We start from the raw sequence: 11,770 nt of genomic DNA on the forward strand, positions 1-11,770 counted from the left end.
ATACGTAATGATCAATGCGGCCGGTCATACAAAAATTGTCGACCTTAAAGGTGCCAACAAAATAGTGCAATAATTTGCAAGAAATTGCCAGCAAAAGCACCTAATTATCCTTTATTAATAAATGTCGAGTCGGGAAATTTAAAACTAAACGTGTCTTTCCACTTCTTAAAAATGTATCCGGTTGTTTGTCGGCTGACTTCGTGAATCTTTCTTTTACAAGAAGGTTAACGAACTCATCGATGCTCAAACTCATCAACCCGGCTGCGTGACCCAGGTCTGATTGTCATTTCGAATGAAGCTCGAACGTAGGTCCCCCTGCAAAAGTTCGAAAATCCACTCGACCGGCACGAGACAGTTGTGCTTTAAATGTGAATAACATCGGACAGGTCAGTGACCTTAAGGAAAGCTAAGAGCAGTTCAGCTTGGAGCACTGAATCATTTAATTATTGAACGTCGCCTGAGAAGCTGCGACTTGCTCGCACGACATGTTTTCTAAAGCATCGTCAAGCCTCTCTACGCTCTCGATCTTGTACAGCCGCTTAGGACGACGTCCTTTAGACGAACTTGAGTCCAACAGAAAGCGTTTGCCTCGACTAAACAGAGAAAAGGCCAGATTTTCATAGTCGTTTGTGGTGCAAGAAATTCGTATGACACGTCAACTTTCCAGTCATTCTCCGTGGTTGTCAAGCTGCTATCATTCTGCAGTCTTCAGTGCCCTCGCTTTCTTGCACGTTTCATCCACTGCATGAACATTAAAAACCATGCCACCATTGAAAGGAGCGCTACCAAGTAACGACTTGAGAAAAGCCTGAACGCGGCGTTGGCCGGACATATGCAGAGTGTCCCACGTGACATCTGCCAACATTTCAAAATGTGCGAGTGCCATGTAGCTAGATAGAATGAATGGAACGTTCTTTGTCGTCGCATGGAGCAAGTGAGATTATTCTCTTGCATTTATCCCAGTGATATATTTGACTATTACGAGAAATTAACATCTCAACTGTTTTTTTCATTTCACGTATTTCTCAAAGTGCCCAAGTACCGCTGTACGCATTGGCACTGGGGCACTCGAATTACACAAATATAAATCAGAAAATCAAAAGAGAAAGCCTGAACAAAACAAGGGTGCAAAATGCGACAAATATTGAACTGAACGGGACAGAATTACAATAAAGAGAAAATACAAAAGCTTGAAATATCAAGACAATATTGCAAGTTATTTTGTTCCAATATTAGACGTGTCACAGCGTTATAGGTGCCAGCTGAAAACATGTAGACAATGCTGGGATTACGGAAGTTTCCGCGAAACACCCTCTTAGGTGTATGCTGGGGTGACTGCGATTATACACGTCTTGCCTAAAGGCCTGAAATTTTTCGGTATTGTGGAATCTTTATAAAATAATAAGAATTGAAAAATTATGACCCAGGCCAACCACCTGATTTCAGATTCATAGCTACAAACTACGTATTGGTAAAAATATTGAAAAATATTTTTAAAGGGCACACTTTACTTTCCTTGTCCAGAAATGGTTGCTCTATAGGAATCACTGTGTATTTAAATATGGATCGCCAATTTCTTATACATCATGCAGTATAAATATTTTTCGAACAAGCTATTTTGCATAAACAAGAGGCATTTATTCTATCAATGGAAGTCAAAAATGCATGTAAAGCTGCCAACAGGGAAGCACTTATAAAACACCTAAAACAGAATAACTGTCCACCTAATCTGATTAAATTACCAAAAGCCAGAATCATATATCAAAATATTTGTATAAAAACGTGCATTTAAAATAAGAAACAACCCTATGAAAGTTCCCACGCATGGCTGTTAATTAAGCCCGTTACATTGTAATATAATGGTATCAGAGATGTTAAAAAGTATGTACCCAAAAAACGTTCATGTCCAAGCATTTGATGATGAATGAACTATAATTATCAAATAAATGTGCAAAAGGAGTGTACAAAAAAGCCAACAACAAAATCGAATGCAATCGAACAAAATCACAACATATCCTAAAAACCATGTACTTAAAAAGTCCACCAATAATCAAATTTGGAAACAATAGAGAGTTCTAAAATAGTGCCACTTACCTTGTGGAGCCCCAAAGCGCTTTGTGGGTGTTAGCATTGGGGCATGCAGGAGTGAATAGTTTCAGAATAGGGCTTTGCGGTTTCGCATGGCAACGGCGGTGTCAAAGAAACGGTATTTCATATAATTAATAAATAAAACATACCATATTTTTTGCCACTGCTACGGACCTCCGTGGTTATGAGAGGGATAGCAAACCACCGCCAAAATGTTACATGCAAAGAGACACAAACAACGGTACTACCTAAGATGTATTTACAAAAGCAGCGCAGCCAGAGACCAATATGGTCACTAACTCGTGCCAAGCCGAGATGTCCGTATTCAATTCGCTTTGCGCCATCTCTCATAGGCGCCTGTCGTATAGGAATAATATATATGCAGAAAGATAGGTATCTGAGGTTCTAGAAGAAAGTTCACCGACAATTATGGTGATCCCTAATCCAAAATTTGAGCGCAGCTGTATATGCGTTTTCATTTTGCGATATATTGGCTGACGCGGACATTCTCTCTCTTGCTGCACGTTGAACGAAATGAAGTATCGCAAGACTGCCTCCCTAATAGCGAGATCTGGAGAGGCAGGGCGTGGGTGTCACGTGGGCGTGATTCATAGCAGCCGCCGCAGACAGTCCACCGCTCATGGAGCGCTTCGTTTCCGTATATGGTTTTGCTGGCGTCATCGGCGAACAGACGACGCGCGCTACTCTGTCGCCATCTCATAGCCATCGTAGCCACAAAGCCCGTCTTGCGCGACGCTACGCTTTTCTTCGCACGTTCTCGCCATACCCTCCTGCTCTGCTTTCTTCCTCGACCTCTCTTCGCTATCGCTCTTTCATCCGCGCTTCGGGTTCGCGCTTTACTCCTTCGCTGTGTTCGTTCGCTCGGTCACGAGGAGGCCTGGAGATAACGCCGACGCTCGTCGCAGCAATGGGCGCCTAAAGCTGCGCACTGAAAATCACTGGTCTGTTTGAAAACCTCAACGAAGCATCAGTTTTAAAGAGGTTCATCGCAATAACCCATACAACGCACACAAAAGCCTACGTTCCCACAAAGAACAAGCTCGAAACATGCATCCGAACCTTCAATGAAGTATTGCATATCCACTTCAGCAGTTGTTGGGGTGGTTTTGCAACAGCTTTGCTGGACGCCCACTTTCGCAGGGCTGGGTTGGCGATTCATTTTTCTTGTATGCTTGCACTCGACCTGTGTTTTTCGCAGGACTGCGGTCGCGTATCAGCTCACTGTAGGAAAACGGGACACATACCGTCCTATGTAACTTCATACAGCAACAGATGTCAGGCTACGTATACTCCTGTTGTGGTATAGTGTGACACTACACAAATAAAGCACTGATTTTATCAATTTTAGCTTTATTAAACCGCAGCAATGTAACCAGAACCTTTGAAACCAAATGCCTTGTGAACATGCATCTAAACATGTCAATCATACCAGCCACCTTCCTGTCTCGGTCTATGTCTGCCTCTTGATTTTTTTCCACTCTTAAGTTTGCTGGCATTCTCCCAGTATAACCATGTATCAACTAGCCCAACAAGCCACTCCCATGAAACATGGGAATGTTTTTGATCAGAAAAAATTACGAGGGTGCGAAACGGGTGGCATAAAAATAAGTTCATTTCTTTTATCAAACATGACGCATTAGTTGCATAGACTGGAACGTAATTCACCGGTATTATGTAGACAAGCCAATAGTAGAAATGTCTCTATTTGAAATTAAAAAATTGTAGTACGTGGCTGCCGCTAATGTTCACACAATTTTGGTATGGTGTTACATTTTGAACACACTCATTTTGCCCCTCATATATTTATTTATATATCGAATGCATTGCCTGCGCCTATACATTGTATGTATTGCCCACCAACTGATGTATTAGTCCCGCCCGTGCGATGGGCTGCATACCAAAATAAAAATGAAGCTAAACTCAACTCAACAGGGTACATTTTTATTTCTGACAGCTGTATACTTGAGTTGGGAATAATTAAAAGTTATTATGGTTCAATTTAGCAAGCATTCAATCTGTATTCAAGTATTTATTAACACAATAAATTAAGGGAAAAGAGCACATATTATAAAAACCTATGTTTTGGTCGTTTTAAGTCTAAGTATAACAATTCATGCCGTAAGCATTGTGCCACTTCCTTATCTCCACGCAGCCCGGTGGCGATATCAGTGTTGAGAAAGTCGGTCCGACCAGTATAAACCCTTATCCACCCTCATCGGTCGTTATCAACCTTATTGAACATGATCCGACACTTATCAACTTTTATCGGTCCTCATCAACCTCGACGTCCAGAGAAGCCACCACTGCATTTGCTGAGGGAGGTACGCAATGCTATATTGAGGGTTCGGATGCTTGTTTTCAGCTTGTTCTTTAGCGGAACGAAGGCTGTCCTGTATGGGTCATTTTATTGAATCTCTGTAAAACTGGTAGTTCGTTCAGGTGCTCAAGCCGAGACCAGTGATCTTCAGAGCGCAGCTCTTCGGCGCCCATTCCTGCGGCGAGCATTGGCGTCGTCTCTGTGCGTCATCGTAACCGAGCGAACGAGCACAGCGAAGGAGGTAAGAGTGAACGCGTAGCGGGGATGAAAGGCGGTGGTAGCGAAGAGAGCGCGAGGAAGAAAGCAGAGGAGGAGGGCATGGCGAAAGCATGAGAAGAAAAGCGTAGTGCCGCGCAATACGGGCTTTGCGACGACGAGGTTATTGTACAATGTTTCTGTAATACAGAAGATTGAAGCGACTGGAATCAGATCCCAGGGACTTCTTAAGCAAGCACAGCTTACGAGTGGCTGCTGGAGTAACGTTGGCCATGTGCTTGTTCCACTTTTTTTTTTTAGGTTGAAGGTTTATTTCCGCAACGGGTGTTGCGAGGACAGCCAGGGAAAAAGCTGTATAGACAGCTTGAGAGGTCCTGGCTTCCTCTTACAGTGCAGCATTGACGGCGGCGGAGTACAACAACAAACAAAACATGAGGAGAAAAACAAATAAAACAAAAAAACACGTACGTTCGGTACAGAGAATGAGACATGCACGTTCAGTACGCAGTACATTGTACTTGTACAGTACAAAACTACACGAACATTTGGGGCAATTCTTTCAGAGAAATATTGGATAAATCAATATTCTCGTAGCAGTACAAATGGTTCAGAAGGGTCGGTAAGGTATGCTGCAACATTTGTTTGCCATAGTTTGTGCGGCATTTCTTAACATTCCAAGGTTCTGTTGTGCGGGTATCATACACAGTTCTGCTCTGCTCTAACCCAGCAAGTCTAAGGAAGGAGTCATCATTTTTCTTCATGGCGAGTTTATATTTATAGCACAGTCTCTAGTTATACATGGACTTCATCTGTATAATGTTGTGTTGATGGAAAAGGCCTGCAGTGTGGAAGAAATACGGCACTTTACATGCAATGCGTATAATACGTTTTTGTAAGACAGTGAGTTTGTTAATGTTTCCAGCTGTTGTTGTTGCCCACACCATACATCCGTAGTTGGCTATGGAAGAGAACAAAGAGTGGTAAAGTAATAAATTAACTGATGTAGGAAAATTAAAGCAATTGCGGCGCATGATACCAACTGTTCTGGAAAGTTTCTGAACTACGTAATTAATATGATCATTCCACGACATATCTGCTGCAAAGTAAACGCCCAGAGTTTTCACAGACTGCACAAATTCTATTCTGGTATTGTTTAATTCAATTAGAGGAGGTTCAAAGTGTTTGTGACGTGGGTGAAACATGACTGCTGCAGTTTTGCTAACGTTAATTCTTAAGTGATTATCAGCCGCCCAAGTATTTATTTCTTTTAAGGTTTTATTAGCTCGATTTGCGAGATCAGCAGTTGAAGTACCCGAAAAAAACAAGCTGGTGTCATCTGCGTAAATTATATACTTAGCAGTGCTGTCGATGTGGACAATATCATTGACATAAAGAACAAAAAGAAACGGACCCAAAATGCGCCCTTGCGGAACGCCGGAAGCTACCGCTTTCAACTGGGAGCATTCACCGGCAATACTAACAAACTGAGACCTATGTCGCAAGTATGAGGCAATCAGCGTATGGGCTATGCCTCTAATACCGTAATGATCCAATTTTTTAAGCAGCACAGAGTGATTAACAAGGTCGAACGCCTTTGAAAAATCTAGAAATAATCCTAGTACCATGTTTTTAGAGCGCAGCTCTTTGGCGTCCGTTCCTGGGTTTCGCGTCGTCGTCGGCGTTGGCCTCGTAACCAGCTCCGCCCCCCTTCGCTGGAGTGGGAGACGAAGGACGCGAGCCGCGAATGGCGGAGACCAATGAGAGCGGCCCCTTCGGTGACGTGCGCGCGCGATGCTGGTGTCATGCGGACCCTCCTTACGGCTCGATGCGCACTCGTGTCTGGTCTCAGCCGATCCGCTCGTTTCGTACTATCGTCTGCTCGCGCCACAGCTCTCGCCCGCGCCTGTTTGGTTCTGTTGGGTCGGTCTCGTTCGCACTTGTTTTGGTTGTTATTTCGACAACAAACGGTTACAAATATCCCTCGAGGCCAGCGCACCTTCCACAACTTAATGCGGTGAGTGTAAGACTCGTATCTCCGCGAATCCCATTCATGCAAGTGCTACGACTGATGCACGGCGGAGGCCAATATGGCATTAAGGGCCCAGTTGTCAACGTCTTTGTGAACGTCTTTGAGAATCAAGCATTGGTGTACCAAGTCGAACATATATCAGTCTATTTCTCCGACCACAAAGCTTCCTTCATGACTGTCAAGAACTGTTAGTGGAGTCTTTGTTAAAGGAATACGTGTGAAAAATAAAAAAAAATTCTGTGATAGCGCATACATGTGTTGCTCGATTTCTTTGCCTCAATCTATCGAAAAGGTGAAACAGCTTATTTGCTGCGCTCAAATTTCGCATTAGGAAGTAACGTAATCGTCGGTAATTTTTGATTCAAAATTTTCTAGTATGAATTCTTTTTGAGCAAGGAGAGCTAACTCAGTAGATCTGTTTTTACGAAAGCCATATTGAGCTGAAGTGATAATGTTGTGTCTTTCACTAAAACAAGATAGCCGTTTAAGAACAACTTTTTCGAGGCCTTTAGAAAACACAGGTAAGATGGATATCGGGCGACAGTTTCCCATTACATTTTTGTTCCCTTTTTTATATATTACTATAACTTTTGCCCTTTGCATAAGACGCGGGAAAACGCCGGAAACTAAAGATAAGTTGAAGATATGGGCAAGGCAAGGTGCAAGAATGTCGATAGTAAATTTTATAGGCTGTATCTGGAAACCTGCCGCATCTGTAGCTTTACTATTATTGAGTGATAAAAATTCTGTAATTACTTCATTTACTGTAACCGGCATTAGAAATATTGTTTCGCTATTTCGGGCACTCATATTAGACAGATTTACATCGCTGTTTGATGTGTCCGCAAAAGAAAGAAAGTAGTCATTAAAGGCATCTGCTAAGTCAGCACCTTTTAATTCAATCCCTTCGTAAATAATTTTTGTGGTCGGTTCGGAAGAATTACCAAAGATAGATTTTAAAACCTTCCAAACTTTTTCGGACTGTCCACCAATTGAATTGAATAGGTTATAAATATATTGCTTTTTAGCGATGCGAAGTTGCTTTGTAACGAAATTCCTAAATTTTTTGAACGTTTTGAGCGCTTCAGGACACCTACTCTTTAAAAACAGTCTGTAAAGTTTATCTCGTTTTCTTATCAATTGCAACATATCTTTGACGACCCATGGTTTTCTACTTTTCTTTGATTGGGAGAATTTCTTCAGTCGAAAGGAAGCATTATAAATGTCAGTAAATATCTCTAAAAATTTTTCGTATGCTTCATCAGGGTCGGTTTCCTCAAAAACATGTTCCCAGTTAATAATAGATAAGCGTTCCTTGAACTCGCATAACGTCTGATCATTTATAACTCGATAAAATGACGTTTGGTCCGGTTGTCGTTGGGAATTCGGAGTGAGATTGACAGATATGAAAATTGGCATGTGATCACTCAGAGCATAAGCGATGGTGCCAGATTTCAAGCTATCTGTTTTGAAGTTTGTTATGAAGAGATCTAAAAGTGTTTCTGATTCTGTCGTAATCCGTGTAGGTGACATGATGACATTTTCACAGGAGTGAACGTTAAGTAAAGTATTGAACTCGATTGTTGTGTTATTATTGGCCAGCATGTCAATGTTAAAATCGCCACCTAAAATTAACTGATATTGGTTCATGTTAACAAATTCTAGGAATGAATCAAGAAATAAAAAAAGCTCAGCAGAACTGCTACCCGGTGGACGGTAGCAGACACAAAATATCCTTGTGCCAGACTTGACTGCCAAGACTTCATAATGGGGCGTGATACAAGAAAATTCAGGCAGCATTTCCGATTCCATAAGATTCGAAACTAACATTGCAACACCACCTCCCCTTCTTATGGATCGGTTCATATAGAAACACTTATACGTCGGTACAACATAAACGTCACCTTCACAAGTAAACCACGTTTCCGAAAACATAACAACATTGAAACGAGTTTCCACTTCGCCGAAAAAACAGTCAAGTTCTTCTTGCTTATTTCGGCCAGATCTGAGATTAACATGAATACAAGAGCAGCAATGAGGATTATCAAGCTTAATGGAACTATGGAGGTCAGAAAGAGGAACTAATTCAGTAAAAAAAGACATTGAAGAAAGAGTGCCGCGTACTACCGCACATTACTGGCCTCACAACTGGTCTAAATCTGCTGCACAACGAATGACAATCGCAGAATCGTATTGTTTCCTTCTAATGAACACTTTTCCTTTCCGGTGCCAAGCATACTGGTACTCATTTTCACCTGCCCAAGTTTTTGCATAGCGCAACAGCTCACGGCTTTGACGCGTCATGTTTTCAGTGACTGAAACATCCGATTGAGCATCTCTTAAGGCTGTCCGCTTTTGAAACCACATGTCACGAGTTAAGAGCTTTGAAAACCGTACAATAATCCCGGGCACCTTGCCTGGCTTTGAAGGAAGTCTGTGCACAACATCGACGTCGTTTGAAGTGAGCTCTGGTAAATTCACAGATTTTGCTACAACATTTATCTTTTCCATCAGATTCTCATCATTGGTCACAGGTATGCCATGCACCTCAAGATTCAGCTTCCTATTTCGCCACTCGAGATCGTTCACAGTCATTTTCAACGACTCCACATCATCAGCGTCGACTCTGGTCTCAAGGGCACTGACACGTTTCTTTAAGGAACAAATTTCTTTATCATGTTTCACTTGTTGCTCAAGTATATCATCGTATTTTTTTGACATTAGTTCGATGGATTTCTTCACTTCATTGACTTGGTCAGGCAGGCCAGCAAGAGCATCAAGTTTTTGAACTATGCCGGCTAAACAGCTAGCTAGGTCAGGCTGCGTACTGGGTGCGTCAGAACTTCCTGCGTTTGTTTTACGGCAGTCTGGACATCGCCACGCTTTGCGACCTTTCTCGCCTTTTCCCTTATATGTTGACGGAGAGACACCAGAGCAATTGCCGAGATGGTAGGTGTACTCACATTCGGTGCACTTGATGGCGAGTCCGTCACTTGGGAGACATTCTTTGCAGGCAGGGCATGTCTCCGGCATATTAGCCTTGGTATAGGTTATGCAACATACAGGTTTAAAATGGGAAATCTTTCTCCTAACACTACAACTGAGAGCACGGTAAAAAACAAGGCAGCAGCGAGCAACACGGCAGCAGCAGCGGTGGTGAAAGAAAATGGCAAGTAGGAAGGTAGGTTTTTCACCAACCTGTAAGGCGAAAACAAAGCAGATAAGGGGGCGTCCGATCACCACCGTCGCTGCTACTCGTGTGACCCGTTTACAGCTCGGCCGGCAGAAGAGCGGTGGCGCAAAAGTCTGTGACGTCACACTTGGAACTGTCCTGAGGCCGGGGCAGGAGGGTTCGTCGTTGGAATCTGTAAGGCGAAAACAAAGCAGATAAGGGGGCGTCCGATCACCACCGTCGCTGCTACTCGTGTGAGGTACTTCAGGTGAGGTCCTAGATAGGTTCCAGATGCTTGTGTTTTTGAACTTTATTTAGTGCCGAGTCATTAAGTAAGTGAATTGTGGCGTATTCTTCTTGTTATTGCCTTCACTTACACTGATTTGTTGGCGTTGATAGACATTTGCCATATTTGCACCAGGCATTTATCACCTTGAGGCTTCTGTTTAGGGTGAGGTGGTCTTCGTAACTTTTTATTTTTTTATATATATTGCAGTTATTTGCCAAAAGCTTTATACTACCTTCAATCTTAGTGACGATGTCGTTCATGTAGAGTAAAAGAAGAACTCTAAGACCAAGCCTTGAGCGATGCAAGACTTGATAGGGACTATTTCAGATGAGACTTGATCCCGATAGACGAACTGTGAAAGTTGATATTAAGAATCCCTAATCCATGCTGTAATGCTTCCGCATCCAATAATTCCCTCTAATTTTGCGGTTAGCTTGTCGCGACAAACACAATTGAATGCTTTGCTAAAATCTAGAAATATGTCGGGTTGGCCGAGATTGTCAATCGCCCGTGCTTGGTCCTGTGTAACGTGAACCAGTTGTGTAACTGTTGACATCGCACGTCGAAACCCTTCCTCGTTATCTGTTAGTATCTTATCCTATTCAAAGTATATTGTCATGCGTCTTGAATTAATACGTTCTATTATCTTGCATGATGTACTGGTTTGTAAAATGGCCCTCAGGTTGGCTGGAGAGTTTGCGTTACCTGATTTATGGAGTGGTAATATATTTGCTTTTTTCTAGTCATCTGGCGCACATGCAGTTCACATTGACATGCCAGAGATACTGCCACGAGATCTGCTGCACCATTCTGCGTGTCGCTTTAGGAATTCGTTTGGGACATCGTCAAGACCACTATATTTATTCGTGTAAAATGAAAGTAAAAAGTTTCGTGTCACTTAGGTTTAGTCGATCAATGCTGCAACCTCTAGGAATAATTCGGCAAAAAAAAACGTTTTCTGCGGTCAATCCCTGTTAAATGTACTTGTAGTATGCATTAGCTTGAGGAACAGTTATATCATAGGGCTGTTGTGACGTCAGTACACTGCGTGCATGCTCGGAAATCTCCGTGGATTATTTTTGCGAAGATTAGGTAGAGTAGTATTAAAATATTGTCTTCGCGATTGGTTTAGCTTTATTTTTTCTTCCTTGGCGCTAATCAGCTTTGACCCCTGGACTAAATGGCTTTCCGACTTCTTTAAAGACTGACGTAATTTTTCACACCTCGTTTGGCGTGAATTACCTTGTTGCAGCGGTGGCGTAGAGGTAGAACACCCGCCTCGCGTGCAAGAGGTCCGTGGTTCGAATCCCGGTGCCGGCAAATTTCCACCGGATTAAAAAAAATTTTTTTTTAAAATCCGCGTGTTGATGAAATTGCACAAACAGGCCTGGAGTGTGGCCTGATCCCGGTGACCAGAACCGGTAACGCACTCCCTCACCAGAGCAGGATTGGCCACCCTACCCTGGTGCAGTATTTGGCCACAACCTCCTATATGAACAACACAATCAAACCCCGGCCCTCAGTGCCCAGCAGCTGCGAAGCAACTGACCACGGCGGCGGTCAGACCTGCGACGCTGCAGAGGGTGCTAAGAATCACTGGCTCCGGACAGGCCGCCAATGGAATGTTGTCACGTGGTA

The 11,770-nt window shown here is 42.9% G+C and overlaps 1 long non-coding RNA gene across 1 annotated transcript; it reads right to left on the reverse strand.

The window, feature by feature from the left end:
• Positions 1-638: 638 nt before the first annotated feature.
• LOC139047524 (uncharacterized) lies at positions 639-10,019 on the reverse strand. Its single transcript, XR_011507195.1, has 3 exons — positions 9,635-10,019; positions 3,169-3,330; positions 639-741 (listed from the first exon to the last, which is right to left on the reverse strand). It is a non-coding gene; the product is annotated as an uncharacterized lncRNA (long non-coding RNA).
• Between the last annotated feature and the right edge of the window lie 1,751 nt (positions 10,020-11,770).

Source organism: Dermacentor albipictus, chromosome 7 (genome assembly GCF_038994185.2).
Source record: "Dermacentor albipictus isolate Rhodes 1998 colony chromosome 7, USDA_Dalb.pri_finalv2, whole genome shotgun sequence".
NCBI classification, from domain to species: Eukaryota; Metazoa; Arthropoda; class Arachnida; order Ixodida; family Ixodidae; genus Dermacentor; species Dermacentor albipictus.